The following is a 19,035-nucleotide window of genomic DNA, read 5'->3' as shown; positions in this document are numbered from 1 at the left end:
ACGACAGTGCTGCAAGTTCTAGATTGCAACCTTTGGAATCTCAAGGAGCCACACTCCAACTACTGGTTGATCCTCTGCCTCATTGCTAGATGGACGAGTTTGCATGCACTCCTCTCTCTCTCTCTCTCTCTCTCTCTCTCTCTCTCTCTCTCTCTCTCTCTCTCTCTCTCTCTCTCTCTCTCTCTCTCTCTCTCTCTCTCTCTCTCTCTCTCTCTCTCTCTCTCTCTCTCTCTCTCAGGGTCGCACATGCACTCAAAAGGATCGTCCGATGGGTGGAGATTTTGTGGTGGTCCACCCTTTTTTTGGACTTTTGCCCACCCTTTTATCATCGGAGCTTGGCCTTTTCTAACGGAACTGCACTCTGCTCCCCTAGCCGTTTGCTGCGATGGCGAGACGATCAACTACTAAGTTTAGTGAACGCTTCTTCACGTTCTTGTTGTGTAGTGCTTGCAAACCTCTGTGGCCTACCTCAAGCTACCGGTCGGCAACTTGTTGTATGCATGTGCATTGAATGCCGACAGTTGAAATACACCACCATCGCACCACCATTTGTGCATGTGCGCAGAGCTGGGTGGTCCGGTGGATTCAGATTTGTGCGCAGTCTATCTCCCCCCCCAACCCACTAGGCGGCCTCAAATTTCAGTGGACATTGGGTCAGTTACCAGCAAAGAGTTTCTCTCTCACACAGTTCATGTAGCGCAAAAAGACTCTCTCTCTCTCTCTCTCTCTCTCTCTCTCTCTCTCTCTCTCTCTCTCTCTCTCTCTCAGGTTGTAGGTCACATTGGCCGGAACACTTGCTGTCAACATGTGTCTGGGGGGGAGGCATTACCTCTGACAATGCTATGTAGATTTTCTTAGGTTAGACAATATACAATGTCTTTAAGTAGGACGAAGAAGCATCCATGTAAGACATGAAAGACGGAGAGGTTCTTGCCAGACTGGGTATACGGGTGAAAGCATGTATAGGTGGACCGCTTTTGCCACTATATAGTATATGGTTTTTGGGGTTGAGAAAATGGGTGTTTTAGGCGTTTGAAACAGTGGGATTAAATTCAAAATTTATGGAAAAAAGGGTTAAAATTTGACGTGTACTAAGTGAAAGCGTTTCCTCATTAATGATCACCTCAAGTTACGTTCAAGCACTTAATGCAAATATTCTCTCGAGTTTCGTCCCTCCCACTCTGTCTCACTCGTTCCTCCCCCCTCTCTCTGTCTCGCCAGTGCCATTCAGGTTTCTGATTCCCTCTTTCCTCCCTCCTTTGCGTTTCTCTGCTAGCCGAAGCAACAAGCAGCAACATCACAACAGCAGCAAGCAAATTCAGGAGTACTTTTTGATGGGCTGGTCATCAACTTAAGTAAAAATCCTCTGCATAGCAGCAACAGGTATGTGTCATCATGTAGCTTGAAGCATTCTATCTCGAATGTTGGTTGAATTTGAATGTGGCTGGTTTTCCTAGGTAGCATTTCCAGGTACCATTGATCCATGTTTTAACATGCTTCATGCAGATGTAGAAGCGTTGTATGCTTGTCTTTGAATGTATGGCAAGATAACCAAAGGGGGATTGGCCTAGTGGTTAAAGTGAATGGGTGGGTGCGTAAGGACCCAGGTTCAACCTATGGCGATATGGTCTGCCCTCTGTTGGGTGGCAAGATAATCATGGATTGTAACTATTAATGATGCATGTGTAAGTTTAGAATTTATTTCTGGAATGTATATGCATTTTGTGCACATCTAATTGATCACCCTTGTGAATGCTTTATAAAAATACATCATGCAGCTTGAAGCATGAATGCAAATTTTATCAACTGTGTGTGCATGCTTATACGAATGCATCATGCAGGTTCAAGCATGAATGCATTTAACTATTGATCTTGTATCTATGTGGCATTTGTGATTTTTTCAGGATGAAGAACCAGGCTACAAAAGGACCTTCAGACTCTGACAAGGGTACACCTAGGAAGGGAAAGTGCTCTACGCAGGAGTCGCCTATCAAAACAGGTTAGATGCATCATGCATGCATTTCTAAAATTGGTTTTATGTCTTGTAAAATTTCTGAATTTTTTGCACATGCATGCTACAAAAAGAACTTCCGAGTTCCCCAAGGGTACACCTAAGAAGCAAAATGTTCAGCAGGTTAGATGCAGGTATTTCCCCCATGGATTCAATTAAAGTGTTGCTTTATTAGGAAAAAGTAGTGTGCACACCACTAGTAAATATCAAGTGGATGAACCCCACTTTTTATGGGTACAGCACCACTGATAGGCTGTGTTGAAGTGGTGCACCTGCAGCACCCTTTAAATTGGGGCAGAAACCATGGTTGCATCACTACATAGTTATGCTGATATGGTGCACCATCTCTTAAAAGTGATACCGGACCACTTTAAAGTGCTGGGCAGCACTAAAAAGAGGTAAGGTTCTAGTAAAAACTGGCGATACAATGGGTGCATCACTTTCCAGTGGAAAACCCTAACTATTTTGTGGCGAAGCATCACTTTTAAGCGAAGCATCACGATGGTGCACCACTTTTGTAACCACTAGAAAGTGGTGCTTCTTAACTAGAACGTTATTCGGTACCTTAAAAGTGTGTAAAACCACTGAAAAGTGGTGCTTTTTAACATGAACTTTATTTGGTTTAAAGTGGTAAACACCAATAAAGTGGTGCTCACCACTTTTTGTGGTTCAAATCACATTTAAGTGGTGTTTATAGTGGTGAAGACCACTATAAAGTGGTGCTTCTTAACTAGAACGTTATTCGGTACCTTAAAAGTGTGTAGGACCACTGAAAAGTGATGCTTCTTAACCTGAACGTTATTTGGTATAAAGTGGTAAACACCAATAAAGTGGTGGTCACCACTTTTTGTGGTTCAAATCACATTTAAGTGGTGGTGTGTGATGGTCAACCACTTTCAGTGCTGTAGAACCACTTTTTAGTGATGCTTTACAAAAGTGCAATAATCGTTAGTTCTGCATCTTTGCTAAAAGTGGTGGTTAAGTGATTTTAAGTGATGAAGCTTTACAAGAAGATACCACATTCTATTGGTGTAGCACCACTTTTTAGGAGTGTAGCACCAGTTTTAAGTTGTGTACAACAATTCACATCGGTGTAGCACAACTGAACAGTGGTTCAACCCACTTTTATGTGCCGGAGCACCACTTTAAAGTGGTGAAGAAACACCAAAAGGGGATGTATCACTAGAAAATAGTGGTGTAGCAGGACTTTTTAGTGTTACCTAACCAGTTTTAAGTGGTTGAGAACCATTTAGTGGTACACCACCACTTAAAAATTTTGCAGTACCACTGAGAATGGTGCAGAAATCATTTCAACCACTTCTTATTGTTGATAAAACAAGTTTAATTATGGCTCATTACATACTAACATGCATTCTTATATGTTTTTACAGGGAGGTGGACAGTACCACGAGTGGCCTTACCCACTCAAACAAAATTTTGCTTCACCAAGGAAGATTTTCATACTGAATATGGGCTATGCTTGGTTGACCAGGATCCGAAGCTCCTATGTGATGATGATTTCTCAGATGAGGAGTGGCTTAGTGTATGGCTTTACAAGCGCCACCAAAAGGAGAAGATGCATTTAAAGGGGTTGAGGCCTGAAATGTATGAAGAATGTCTCCTGCTATACCACAAAGTATATCAGGGAGCTCCCCCAAACAATGAGGTAGGCGTGCATTTTGCACATGGATTTACTTGGCAGAAGTGCAAGGCCGTTGTAGATTCTGAAGGTTTAGTTGCATGGGCTGTGTATGCTGAAGGTGTTATCAAAATGTTACGCCAACAGAAAACTTTAAATAGGAAATTGGAGAAATGGAGGTCCACAAACGGTCCATGTCTTGGAAGCGAGTGGAAATTTAATGCAGAAAATATGCCTAATTACACTGACGGTACTGGCACAGGCTTTGACTTGCAGACATAATCAAGTGGACATCAATTTTTAGGGCAGGCTAAGGAGGAATTTCTAAAGAAGGGGGCCTTTGTCTCGATGGGAACATTTGGAATGTCAAATGTTTCCTCGACTACATTTTCTGCGTCAACGGCTGATGTAGTAGCTATTTCTAACATGAAGGCTAATGCTGCTGAAAAGTTAAAAGAGAAGCAGCAATGTCTCGAAGCAATAAAAATTGCTTTAGATCAATCAAAGACAAAGAGAGATGAGCAGGTTGGTTTGATGTGAGGCGCCGCCAAGATCGTAGAGAGACTGAACAAGGATATGGAGGAACTCAAGTTGCATAAGGCTGGGCTTGTACCAAACGAGGAAGCAATGGCAAAGCTTGAGACCTTGATTCAAATCAGAAAGGAGGCTCTCAAAGACATGGGACTTGATATTGAATTGCACAATCTCGATAACCTAGGTGAAGAGGCAGCACAGTTACAGGTATGTAAGCTTGATTGATTCACCTAGTAGTAGTTGATATTACTTAAAAGTGGTTAAACTCTAATTAGGAAAAAATGGTTAGAGACCATTTTATATGGTAAAAGACCACTTGAATGTGTTTATATAACACTTTTAAGTGGTACCACATAAAGTGATGAAGACTCTTGAAAGTAATGCACAAACACTTCTACTGTTTTATAAAGTACGCAGTGCTATTTTTTTACAGGGTCAGCATGACATTGTTATGGGAAGTAGAAGTGGCGACAGGGCATCTTCAATTTGTGGAAACGATTATTAATTTGTTCAAGTCAAGAATGCCTATCCTTCCTGTCAGGACGCCTATTCATTTGGGATCGGACAATAGCTGTGTGCAGCTAGGTGATTGTGTTGCTTGTGGGATGTCTATCATGCAGACTGTTGTTACGGTCTCTACATGCTCCAGTGTCAACATCCGTATCACCCACTTTGTTTTGTAACTGCCTGTAATTCTGTCGGCCAGTGTCTATTTCATGGATGTGAGGAACCTTTAAAGGATGCTTCGAAGCTGCTGGCACCTCGAGAGGCAAACATGGATGAGCATGTTGGTACAGGTAATCGATGTTTTTATACCTTATGATATGAAGCTGATTGTAGATTCATTTCTTGACAATTTTGTTTATTTTCTCCATGTAATTGCAAAGAAAGATCCAAATGGAAGGCATCTTTGGATCTCTTGTTGATGGAATTGGTAATATTCTGTGGAACATTCTTCTCTTTGAATGTTCACATAACTTAATATTGAGTATTATTACATTGTCTTTTATGTAGCACACTCCCAAGCTGGGTCATCACGCAAGCCCAATATTGATAGCATGTGTGGTGGGTGCGGGGATAAGAATGCATCCCAGAAACAAGCAGGTGAAGACACTCCGGACCAACAAAAGACAGAAAAAAGGGCTGAAAAAAGAGCAGATGTAGTGGGAGCTGAAGGTGACGCATCCAAGGAGTCAGCCGAGGTGCCTCTGAAGCCAGAACCTGCAATGAACAAGGACGTAGACGACACTGAAAAATCATCTGAGAAGCTGGCAATTGAAAAGGATACAACAGTGAACTTGTCTGATGAGGACTCGGATCTTCTTATTTCAGATGTTTGTACACAGATTTTGGGGCGTAGGAAAAAGAGGAGCAACACTAAAGAGCGCGCCACACCAAAGAAAAAAGCTAAGGTTGCATCCGAGCCTCCAAAGCCTACTCCAGGAGGTAAAAAATCCAAGGAGCCTTCATCTGCTCGGAAAAAGACTAACCTCCAAGCACCCAACCTTAAACCTCCCAAACCAAAGTCCCGCAAGAAACTTCTGTAGCCCCTATTAACCTTTTGTGCTTTGTAGCCTCTTTGTAATTTTGTCTTTGTACCCTCATTTTGATGATAATGAAACGACGGCTTTATTTTTCGTTCATAGTTGTTTATTGCTCATTGATTGTCTATTTATTGTACTCATATTGTTCATTGATTGTCTATTTATTGTACTCGTATTGTTCATTGATTGTCTATTTATTGTACTCGTATTGTTCATTGATTGTCTATTTATTGTACTCGTATTGTTCTTTCCGACATCATCATGAGCATCTTCAAGTAGAGCTTATTTTTTCTCCAGTATCTCCTGCTAAGTGGACTATTGCCATAGAAGTTCAGGAAATTAATGAAATGGAAATCAATAGCCTGGAAGGTATACTTTTCAAGTGTATTTCGAAAAGGTTAATATGTCAGTCTAATTGAGGTTTTTAAGGCATGGTACTTGTCTATGGCAGAACTTAGCTGGATTGGAGATGTTCAAGAACCAGATGAGAAGGTTGAAGACATAGCAGCTAAGCAGGATGCAGAGCAGGATGCAGATGTAACACCAGATAAAGTAGAGGAAGACCAGGAACCAGCAGTTTGCCCCGAAATTGAGGAGATTTCGCCAAACTGTCCTGGATGGGGATATCTTGTTTCGAATTTCTGCAAGATCAAAAAGCTCATCATCCTTGATCTCGATGGACTATTCGTGAAACGAGATGTAACCAAACGTGATCCGAAGACTGGATAACTTAAACACCCTCCACGTCCAGCTTCCGACAGAGTTAAACTAAAAAGAGTGGACGAGAAGTTGTGGATCTACTACCGTAGAGATGTTGAGCAATTTGTTTGGGATTTGAGGCAAATAGCAGATGCAATGATTTGGAGCACTTGTACTGCTGCTAACATTGAGCATATCCTTAGTACATGTTGGCCAGACATATGGGAACATAGGACTTATTACTTTAGGGATCTCTTCTCAAGCTGGCAATGTGAAAAGTGGTCGTATTTTGAAGAGATTGTTGGAGCTCCAAGAGACCTTGCAGGTGAACCTGTGTCTTTCAAGCCCCTTTACCATGTTTGGAACAAGTTTCCAGAATACGACTCCTCTTGGACATTGCTGGTAGATGACTCCAGATTTAAAAATCTATGCAATGTCTGGGACAACTGTATATGTCCACCCACCTTTGATCCTCTTGATGAAGAACAAGACCCTGATTACCTCACGCACACACTGTTGCCATGGCTGTGCAGATGGGCACTAACCCCCAATACCCTGGAGTATACAAAGGCAAACCCCATCAGCAATCCCAAAGATGAACTTTCGAGTGTAGTCTTTGAGCACTTTGTTATAAATGGAGATGGATGAGATTGTACATCCGGAAGTGCCAGAAACGTTATATATTGTACATTCTTGGTGGATATGTAGACGTTTCTGGATAATTGTTGTAATATACTTTTTGTAATATACAGAAGTTCTGGCACTTTACTGTCTCTGCACTATACATGTCTCTACACTTCTGAATGTCTCAGAACCACTTTTTAGTGGTGCTAAACCCCTAAAACGTGGTTAAATTTTTATTATGTTATTGCAACAGTTTTTCTGGAACTGCAGCACCATTTAATGGTGATGTTTGGGGGGAGTGGTGAAGCATTCTTAACCACTTTTTAGTGGTGCTAAACCACTTTAGTACCACTAAAAAGTGGTAAATTTTTATTGAGTTTTCTCAAACTGCGACACTTTTTAGTGGTGATGTTTGGGGGGGGAGGGGGGAGTGGTGAAGCATTCTCAAAAACCAACATGTCAATTCCATCGTACATTTACACCAATTCCGTCTTGTTCAATCTTTCACTAGATGATATAAAATCAGATTTGATTTACAATTCAAAGGGCATGCTATTGTATATTGCCTCATGGTTTTCATTGGAAAGTTCGAACACTTCTCCTATTCCATCGAGCACTACAGGCTCCATAGGGAACTTTATTGCCCTTATCAAGTGGGAATATATGAAAACTACTGGCTTGTTATCCCACAGCTCATACAAGTTTGCTTGTAGGGATTTATACCAATGGCCCGTGACCATATAAGTATGCTTCTCTATCTTGTTGCCCCATGCATCAATTTGCTCGTTAGTTGTTAGGCCCTTAGCTACTACACACTTCAAAATGTAGAAGTCAACAGCCTCCTCATTATTCTCTTCATAAGTGACAGAAAAATTGTCTCCAGGTGTGAGAGCATCGCTTAAGGAGTCATAATGACCTGCATAAGTGGCACCATGGAACTCCTCATCGTCTGAGTCTCTGTATGACTGGGAATCATTAGCAAGTGGCTCCAAAGTGTGATATTGCCATGTCTCCACATGTGATCTGTTCATACAATTTCTCCAATGGCCAAGACTGTAAGGAAAACAAAATCATGACAACCGTTTTGATCGCAATGCACAAGTGTTGTTCTCAGAATACCCATTCACACAGTGCATTGCTCTTGAGCCCTTCAATGGTTTGCAGTCCCATTGATGGGATCGCTAAACATCGCCTAGCTTGACCTCCCAGAACACCCTACTGACCTCCCTCTTTTGCTTGTCATACATAGTAGTTGCTCCAGTACTGAGATGCATTCTCAAAAAAGAGACAACCTCAACTGCACAAGTCAACCGCACGCTATTTTTCTTCAATTGCTCATGAGTTAGAGCCCTTTTAATGACAGCCCCAGCCCCATCATGTTCCCCCTTTCCATGTCCTGAGCAAAAAAAATTCCAATTCATTTCCATGCCAGTAAGGCTCCAATATCTAGCAACAAAGTAAAACGGTCGCTTTGCTTTAAATTGTGAAGCTGCGCCATCTGACCAAACCCAATGTTTTTTAAAGCTTAGCCCTTGATCTCTCAACCATTGAGCATGTAAGAGAAAATCATGCTGCACAAATAAGGTGTCATGTTGTTTATCATCTGAGACAAGAAAGTGCATGGTCTTCTTTATTGCACCTCATGCGATGCGAAAATAAGTAATCAGGACAAAGATAGTGACCTGCTTAGTGTACCAATGCATTGACTGGATCTCATTTTGCTCCTTGAAGGAGTAGTTCTCTGCAAAGTCAACGACGGAGACAACCACATCATCTGGAAACAAAGAAATGCAGTCCTTGAACTGTTGTGCTTGCCACCTAAATATAAAATTGTGAGTGACATACTTCTTCAAGTGGTCTTGGTACACTCGCAAAAGTTCTCTAGGCAGCATTTTCTTGTGGACAATGTCTTTCACAGTGCTCTTTCTAGCTTCATTGTTTAATCCAGTAGCATCCACTATATTTTCAAAAAACTTCACAGATACTTGCTTACTCTGCTCAACTTCTTCTCTTGGACAGATCTGAATATTACCTACACCGCATGCATTGCATGTTCCCATTAAGCATTGGTAGCTATGGAAACTATGTTCTGCAAGTATAGGGCAGAGTATAGACTCCAACACTGAAGTGGTACTCATACTTTCATTTTTGTATGCAAGACATCCATGGTTGACAACTTCATCATGATGAAGGCATATAGGGCAGCTGCACATGCAGCAAGAACCATGAAGATCAAAACTTTGAGTCTGCATGTGATTTACTGCCTCTTTAAGGAAAATCATTTGTACATGCACAATACAACTGCAGGTGTAGCGATCCCTCAATTTTTGGACAAAGAACGGTTTCATAGACTCGAAGCAACGTTGTGAAATCTGAATATCTGCAAACTTTGTCTTGAATCTTAAATAAAGCTCCACCTACAATATACATGTATACAAATGTTAAAAATAAACTTAGCATTCAAAACTGGTTAAATTGTTTCAAAACATTAAAAAGTGATTCTATATCACTAAAAACTGGTGTGCACCACTAAAAACTAGTAATGATACATTCAGTAGTATTGTTTTACCTGTGAAAATAATGCACCACAATACAAATTAGTGTAGAAACTAGTAACCATACAAAAAGGTAGAATATTAAGAGGTGGTGTGAGGACAACTTAATAGTGGTGAGAAACCGCATTCAGCGTAACTAAAAAGTGGTTTGGCACGACTTAAAAGTGAATTCAAACCACTTGACGGTGATGAACCGCCAATAAAAAATGGTGTGCACTGCTTGAATATGGTGGGCAACGATTAAAAAGTGGTGAGTAAGGACATGAAAGTTCTGGGGAAGTTCAGAACTAGCACTTAAAAAGTAGCTGAGGGGGACAAAATACTAGGCGACAGACCAGCATTAGCACTAGATAGTAGTCCAACACAACTTGAAAGTGGAGGAGCTCTTGTGAAAAGTGTTTGATGACCACTTTAGAGTGGTGAGCGACTAGTTCAAAGTGGCCAGTCACCAATTAAAATCTAGCACTTAAAAAGTAGCTGGGAGGGACAAAATACTAGGCGACAGACTAGCATCAGAACTAGATAGTGGTCCAACACAACTTGGAAGTGGAGGAGCTCTTGTAAAAAGTGCTTCATGACCACTTGAGAGTGGTGAGCAACTACTTCAAAGTGGGCAGTCACCACTTGAACGTGGATTCTGGTCACTTGAATGTGGTTTCTGGCCACTTGAAAGCGGGAACTTGCCGCTTGATTGCAGTGACAAGGTTTTAGCTACCACTTGAAAGTGGTGTCTTGCCACTTGGGAGTGGTGCCTCATCACTTGCATGGAGTGATGACTGACGTAGTGACTTAGCACATGAAAGTGGTGTCTCAACACTTAATGACCACTTGAAATTAGTGAGCAACTACTTCAAAGTGGGCAGTCACCACTTGAACACTGATTCTGGTCACTTGAATAAGGTGTTTGGCCACTTGAAATCGGGAGCTTGCCGCTTGATTGCAGTGACCAAGTTTAAGCTATCACTTGAAAGTGGTATCTCACCACTTGATGACCACTTGAGAATGGTGAGAAACTAGTTCAAAGTGGGCAGTCACCACTTGAACGCGGATTCAAGTCATTGGAATGCGGTGTTCGGCCACTTGAAAGTGGTGTCTCACCACTTGCATGGAGTGATGACTAACGTAGTACTTTGCACATGAAAGTGGTGTCTCACCACTTGATGACCACTTGAGAGTGGTGAGAAACTAGTTCAAAGTGGGCAGTCACCACTTTAACGCGTTTTCTTGTCACTTGAATGCGGTGTCTGGCCACTTGAAAGCGGGAACTTTTTGCTTGATTACAGTGATAAGGTTTTAGTTACTACTTGAAAGTGGTGTCACACCACTTGGGAGTGGTGCCTCACCACTTGGGAGTGGTGCCTCACCACTTGCATGGAGTGATGGACTGACGTAGTGACTTAGCACATGAAAGTGGCTTCTCACCACTTGAATGCGGTCAGACACCACGTGAAAGTGGTTTTTATACGTGTAAGTGTGTGTGCACCGCTTCATTGTGGTGTGACAGCACTTGTAAGTGTTTACTAACAAAATGTGTTCAAACTCCACTAATATGGTTTTGGTTACCATCATAAGGTGGTGGGCACCATTCATGCAGCAGCAGTAAAAAGTCTATGGCACTACTATAACTGTTGCACCATGTCTAAAAGCTGCTACATCACTTGGAAAAAGTGAGCTGCACCACCAAAAACGTTTTCACCTGTAACACCTAATGTTGTGGCAGTAATGAGTTGTAGCACCAATAAAAAGTGGTATAGAAACATAATGTTGTGCAGGAATATGAGTTGTAGCACCAATAAAAAGTGCTAAAAAAATATATCAATTACCTGAGGCTCCTCAAGAAGGTGGATTGGATGCTTTACATATGAACATCTAGCTAGTCTCTTACTGCAAACATCTTTCTTGTTGGGGGACACCCTCGTCTCATCCGTCCAAAATTGAAAGACTATGTCTTTAACAGTTTGAGTGATGTGAGTTCTACGTGCATCATATCTATGACACGCAGATGCAGGGAACGAACCATCGGATTCACTTGACACTATTAAGTGATGTTTGGCTGAATATAAGTTTCTTTTGTGGATCCCCATAAGCTTGGCAGCTTGCGGTATGCTCATGTCAGTGTTTTGCTCCTTGCTTCCACCATTCACCAACATCATCATTGCTGATTTCTTCACAAAAAACTCGTCTAAAGATCTTGGGACCTTCACATGATTCAAAGTGTTGCGGATATTTCTCAGCATAATTGCTTCCAACTCTTTGGATTTACTCTACATAGTAAGGAAGCAAGGATGTTGAAGAAGTTCATCAAAGATTTCCTTCCTACCACTTGCATCCATTCCCACGGTTAATGTATCAAAGTGTTGTACCATAGATTGACATATCCTTCGTTTCTTTCTTTCATCCATCTCCCCTGTATTGCTTTCCGTCACAAATTTGACCGTTGCCTTACGTTGCTTTCGTTTCTGAGCTGCCCAATATTCCCTCATTAATTTTCTGCGCTGAAGTTGAGCTTCTCTACTCAATGACGATGAGTTGATAGACAGTTCTTCACTGTGCTCCATTGTTGCAGTACTTTCAAAGGATTGCTCTACAAGAAATACAATACAAATCATAACTACACGCTATACTTTTAATTAATACATGGTACTTCTTGCACTAATTAGCAAGATACTAACAAAGCATAATAAGTGTTTACATACCTCAAGAATCATCAAGTAGAAGAGGAACCTATAGAGATAGAGTTCGTGAGAGAGAGAGAAAGAGTGCTAAGAGACAGAGAGAGATGAGCGCGAGCTCAGACACAAGAGGAGCCATGCTTAGAGAGAGAAAGAGAGAGAGAGGGGGGGGGGGGCTGAGCAATACAGAAAGCTCATCAAGAGCTCTGTGAGAGGGAGACAGAGAGGAGCTAGATAGAGCTCCAAGAGAGATCTTAGAGACAAAGAAAGCTCAGACAGGTTGTAGCGGGAAAGAAGCGGCGGACAATAACCCAGCGTTCAACAGTAAATTACATTTAGTCTCATTAATTGTGCTACGTTAGGAGACTTAATTGACGTACCTTAGGAGAGTGATATTCTTTTTGAGATTTGAAGCACTTTTAAAACACCCACTTTTAAGCGCAAAAAAGCAATGTCCTTGATATTACTTTCCAGGCCACCTATACATGCTTTCACCCATACCTCTTTATGCCTTACGCCTTCGATAGGCAAGCATTTGCAAACTGCTATTGGGGTTCCCCCTCGCCAATGCAAAAGTTTGACCTGGTTCAAAAATTGCAATGGTGCACCAACTCCTTTATCATGTTGCATCAATGTGATTTCAACTCCACAATAATTTCAAGATGTCTTCGTTGATTGAGCCGTTCATAGGAATAGTTCTCCCCCCCCCCCCCCCCCCCGCCCGGCTCTCTCTCTCTCTCTCTCTCTCTCTCTCTCTCTCTCTCTCTCTCTCTCTCTCTCTCTCTCTCTCTCTCTCTCTCTCTCTCTCTCTCTCTCTCTCTCATGTGTCTCAGCTTAATATTGTGCCATTTTCAATTTCAAAAATGCCGGTTAAGATCAAGAGGAAAAGAAAAATTTTCACCCCAAAACAGAGAAAAATCGTGCAAAAACCCACGAAAATAACCTAATTTTTTAAAATTTTCACTTGGTAAATTGAAGGAAAGGAATTTTGTATGTTTGGAAAAATGATTTTTCCCTGGCCGAGTGGAGCTCATCATGACCATGGGCATTCGGTACGGCCACAACAATGATTTCAACATTGAGTGGTTTTGAGTGCTGGGTGCAGATTAGGTGGAGGTGGCCCAAAATAGTTAGGTGGTACTACCCGTTTCAAGTACTTGGCGGCCATTGTGGCAACTCGTGCAACCCAGAGTTTGCGGCCATGGAGCAATTGTGTACGGCTCTTTCCCCTCTGCAACATCGGCATGCATTCTTGATTAGCTGGGTGCTAGCCCCCATTGATGCTCTGCTCTAGCTATACCCTAACCGCTTGCTTCTTTCGCTTCCTACCTTTCTCCACTCACACACACGCACTACAAACCCACACACACACACACACACACACACACACTTCTGAGAGAGAGAGAGAGAGAGAGAGAGAGAGAGAGAGAGAGAGAGAGAGAGAGAGAGAGATGATGATGATGATGATGTATTTACATCCTCGGGGGGCCAAGATGACCCATGGGACCCAAAACCTCATATATGAGACTCCCCCCTTCCCATGTGAAGGAGGGGGCGTGTCATGATTTTGATCTTGTTTGTGAGTGTGGTGTGATGTTCTAGCACTTTGGCAAGATAGATGCCTAATGCTACTGGAGAGGGATGTGTTCTTGAGAGAAGCTCTTCAAATGTGGTACATCCTTGAATAACTTGAGGAAAGTCGACCCGAATGTGCGCATATGCTGGACATTCAAGAGTTACATGTGCCTCATTTTCCAATGAATTCAAGTTGCATTGAGTGCATCTCCTCATGTTTGCATCAATATTCAGCCATCCTCCCATTTCACTTTTGAGCATGTGTGATCTTGTCCGCATCAAGGTGATGGCCCGTCTCGCACGGTAGGACATGGGTGTCCTGATATGTATTTGGGTTTCCCCGGTTTTGTATTCTTCCCAGTATCGTGTGTTTATGTGCTTGCAATAGTATTCAAACTTGGACTTGTGCATTGCATTCTTTCATTTTGTAACATTTAATGGCCTAGTAACTTGTGTGTAGCGGAAAATAGCATGAACATAGTGAGCATTTCATTAGAATAGATTCCTAATGAGATTAACAAGAGTGCTTGGGTGGAGAAAGCAACAAAAAGCATAACACCTAGTTAGATAGCATGAACACTACTTCAAAAGAGAGAGAAATTAAACAATTGACAACATTTGAGGACCGGATTTTCATGGAGCCGGTCCCCCCTCCAAAAGGCTTTGTATTATGGTTTCTCCCGTCAAGAGAGACATTTTACAATACAATTTCTTGTGTTCCTTCAATACTAGCTAGTGTAACAAAGATGGAAACTTCATGCACTATGCAAAACACTTATCAAACACAACATCAATTCCCTCACGGTCTCAGACCCAAGACCTCACACACCCTCAAAGATGGTGAGAGCTAGCGGGGTATGAGAGTAGATTGAGAGGAAGAAGGAGTATTCTTACGAGAAAGATGTACATCTCCCCACATAATCACTCATATTAGCATAGCTTAGCTTAGTAATAAGCATGGTAGAGGAGATGAGCATGCATTGAAGCTTGTCTCTTGGTTGGATTTGCATCACAATGCCAAGAGTTGTTGGTGTAGGCCTCCCTTCTCACAAGCTTGGAGTAGGTGATAAGCTTTCCATTAAAGCTTGAGAAGGAGAGAGAGTCTTCTTTACTTCACTCATGAGCTAGTGTGAGTGTGTAAGTGATAATTCCTTTGAAAAATCAGTCCCCCTCTCTCTCTTGGTCGACCCTCTTGCTATTTTCTCTTGCTAGCATCCTATTGGACCTCCCCAGGCTTAGCCAATGGTAATTAAGCAGCATAAGTGATAGCCTTCTGACATGTTTCCCCCTTCCCCCTTTGAGAGCTTTAGGTAATTTTTTAATTCAATTAAATTCTCATTGGACCCCTTTGCCTCCTGGCCAATAGGAATCAGGAAGACCATTGTGCTGCTGAATGCTCATTGGTCCCCTTGGGAGACTGTGCAATAGTCTTCTAGAGAGCTTAATTTTCCTTGGTTCTTTTATTAAGTGTTTTTAAATTAATTAAACTAGATTTACTATAGCCTAATTCTCATTGGTCCACCTCCAAGGCCATCCAATAGGAATTGGGTACACCTTATTGCCATCTAGGCTAGGGAGCTGACATGTGTCCCTCATTCCCTTTGTGTAAAGGGAGCTTGTGTGTGTGTGTGTGTGTGTGTGTGTGTGTGTGTGTGAGTTTCTCTCTCATCCCCTACTTGCAAGGCTCGCCCCCTCCTATGTAGGGATTGCTAAAGACTTTTGGGACACACACAAAGCATCCAATTCCCCCAATGTTTGACCATTGAATTTTGGAACCTTAACATTTTGGAAGTCTTAATGGGCTGAACCTTATGGTCCTTTAAGCCCGTTGTTGCACAGGGCTCTATTACAGATGGCCCCCCCTTTGGATCCGTACAGTGGCCGGTCTGCTAGCTTAACCAATATTCTAGCTTTTTCTCCCCAGGCACTTTCCCATATTAAATGATCGGTTTAGCACGAGAAAATCATTTAGGAGAATTAGATATTGATTATTATGACATTACCTCTCTCTTGAAACCATAGTCGTCCTTGACTATGGGGTAGAGAAGATAAAGCGTATTCATTAGTCCTTTTCTTAGCGGGTAGAGGATCCCTATGTTACCCTACGACATCATTCCACAATGGATGACTAGTCCATTTGGCGCTTGAGAGCCTGAGGCTGCCGCAAGCATGTCTGCACATTAGTCCTATCATCTTCCATAGTAGAGTGACAAGCTCTACTTGGTGTTCGGGAGACGTCGTCTCCGCAAACTTGATCTAAGCATGCATACTACTTCATGTTTGTGTACAATAAAGAAAAAGAGAGTCTTATAAGACAAAAAATTTGTTCATTTTTAACATTTGTACATTTGCTTACTCTTGGGAAGCATTGTAAGCATTGACAAGGTTTAGGTTATCCTTTAATTGTATGCCTTGCATCCATCTAGCATCTTCAAAAGGATAATTCTTAAACTTAATAAGATATCATCGGATAGTCTTACCGCCTCTTAGTACCTTGTCTTCATGTCGGAGAATGGACTCGGGCTGCAGCACCTCTTCTTGGTCCTCGATCTCCGGTGGGTCTTCACTTGTTGGCTCTTCTGGTGGCTCTCCTTTGTAAGGCTTTAGTAGGCTCAGATGGAAAGCATTGTGTATGAGCCAATGGTTGGGCAACTTGAGTTGATAGGCCATCTCATTGATTGGACTAAGAATTTGGAAGGGACCATGGTACCTTTTGCTAACTTAGCATAGTACTTTTGGTGTCCCGTAGGATTCTTGCTCGTCGTGTGCCTTAATCGAGCCTTGGGAAATTTTAATAAGACCCAATCATTTTCTTTAAAGGCTTGGGCTCTTTTTTGCTTATCAGCAGCAACCTTTTGCCTTTGCTGTGAGATAGAGATAGCATCCTTAATCTTTTGGAAAGATTCTTGTAGGTCTCGGCTATACTCATCTGCAGTGAAGATCTTCCCGTGTCCCTTAAGTAGCAAGGGACTTTTTGATCTTCCCTCAATTACCTCAAAAGGTGCTTTTCCCGTGGAAGTATGTATAGTGTTATTGTAGGCATACTCCACTAAGGGTAAGTACTTCTCCCATTGGGGTCTTTGATCTACTTCCGTTACATAGGCTTTTAGTAGATCGAGAATTGTTAGGTTAGCTATTTCACTTTGGCCATCCGTTTGCGGGTGATAGGCCGCAGAGAAGTTTAGCCTTGTTCCTAAATTCTCAAAGAGACCCTTCCAGAAATTACTAGTCATTCTAGGATCTCTATCCGACACTATGGACATTGGCAAGACATGGTACTTGAAGATTTGTGAAATGAAGAGGGTTGCCATTTGATGGGCTTTGATAGTCTTTTTGATAGTTATAAAATGAGCTTGTTTACTGAACCTGTCTACTATCGTCCATATTCTCGTATTCCCATGGATAGACTTAGGCAATCCAAAGATAAAATCCATGGATATGCTCTCCCATGGTGAATTAGAGATTGGAAAAGGTTGAAGCAATCCAAGTTGCTTCCCTCTATCAAACTTCGTCTTTTGGCATACCACACATTTAGAAACATACTCTTGTATGTTTGCTTTCATGGTAGGCCAATAGAAATATGTTTCAATCCCCTTTAGGGTAGACTGAATCCCTATATGCCCTACATAAGGAGGAGTACATTACTTTCTCACGTAGTGAGCTAGTAACGCATAGTCTATTGCCATAGAGAAGATAACCATCTTGTAAAGTAAATGGTTCCTCTTTCTTCCCTAGTGCAAGGGCTGAAATTACATCTCTAAAATTGATATCAATAGCATTCTCATCTATCATAGAAGATAGATCATTGTGAGTTGCTATGGAAACCGCATTCACTCTCGGCCGTCTTGAGAGTGCATCGGCTACTTGATTATGCTTGAGCAATATGAAAATGAAATTCGGAAAGGAAATTTTCCCACCTCATTTGTTTGTCGGAGAGCTTGGTCTGCGTCATGAAGTACTTAAGACTTTGGTGATCCGTTCGTAGAATGAAAGGAGTCCCCAATAAATAGTGCTTCCATGAGTCTAAGGCATGTAGAATTGCAAGGAGTTCCTTTTCATATATTCCTAGAGCTTGCTCAACGGGGTCGAGCCTTCGACTTTCATAGCCTATGGCGTGCCCTTCTTGAAGCAAAACAGCTTCAAGGGAATCACCACAAGCATCACATTGGACCTCAAATGGCTTTGAGAGATCCGGTAGTGTAAGCACAGGTTGAGAGATAAGCTTTTCTTTACGCTTTTCGAAAGCATTGTTCTCCTTGGCAGACCATGTGTACCTAACGTTTTTCTTTTTTAGGTCATGTAATGGTCCTGCTATAAGTGAGAACTTTTCTATGAAGTGTCTATAGTATGCACACATACCTATAAAGCTTCTTAATTCATGAAGATTCCTTGGTTTAGGCCATCCTTTTATTACCTCTAACTTTGATGGATCCATTTGGATGCCATCTTGAGAGATAATTGGACCTAAATACTGAATCTCTTGTAAGAAAAATTCACTTTTCTTTCGATTAACATAAAGTTTATTCTCTCTTAGAACTTGAAATATTACATGGAGGTGTTGCTTGTGTTCGTCTAATGAATTAGAGTAGATGATGATATCATCAAAGAAGACTCCAGTAAAGGTTTGGTGAGGCCTGAATAGCTTCTCCATCAAGCGGTTGAATGTGGCTGGTGCATTGCTCAAGCCAAAAGGCATGACAATGTATTCGTAAAGACCAAACGTAGTGCAAAATGCGGTCTTTACAATGTCTTGATCAACTATACTTATTTTATGATAGCCACTTTTTAGGTCAATCCTGTTGAAGTAGGTAGACCCTTTGTAGCTTATCAAATAGGTCTTCTACCCGTGGAACGGGAAAACTATTCTTGATAGTGATCCTATTTAGTGCTCTATAGTCGACACACATACAATATGTGCCGTCTTTCTTTTGCACTAGTAACATAGGAGAACAAAATGGAGATGATCTAGGCCTAACCATGCCCTTCTCAACTAACTCATGCACTTGCCGCATAATCTCCTCTTGTTGAGCTTGAGAAACTCTATAAGGAGTTTTGTTAGGCAGTGAACTTCCTGGAAGAAGTTCAATTGCATGGTCATCATTGCCTCGTTTAGGAGGTAGCTCACAAGGGATGTCGTCAATAAAGACATCTTGAAAACCCTTGAGAAAATTGGATAACTCTA

At 41.8% G+C, this 19,035-nt stretch overlaps 1 pseudogene; it reads right to left on the bottom strand.

Moving 5' to 3' along the window:
* The window catches only part of LOC147454897 (uncharacterized), a 172,050-nt pseudogene extending 160,174 nt beyond the window's left edge, over positions 1 to 11,876 (bottom strand).
* Positions 11,877 to 19,035: the final 7,159 nt, after the last annotated feature.

The sequence above is a fragment of the Adiantum capillus-veneris genome, chromosome 7 (genome assembly GCF_014529385.1).
Source record: "Adiantum capillus-veneris isolate H3 chromosome 7, ASM1452938v2, whole genome shotgun sequence".
Lineage (NCBI taxonomy): Eukaryota > Viridiplantae > Streptophyta > Polypodiopsida > Polypodiales > Pteridaceae > Adiantum > Adiantum capillus-veneris.
This window is presented reverse-complemented; position numbering and strand designations above follow the sequence as displayed.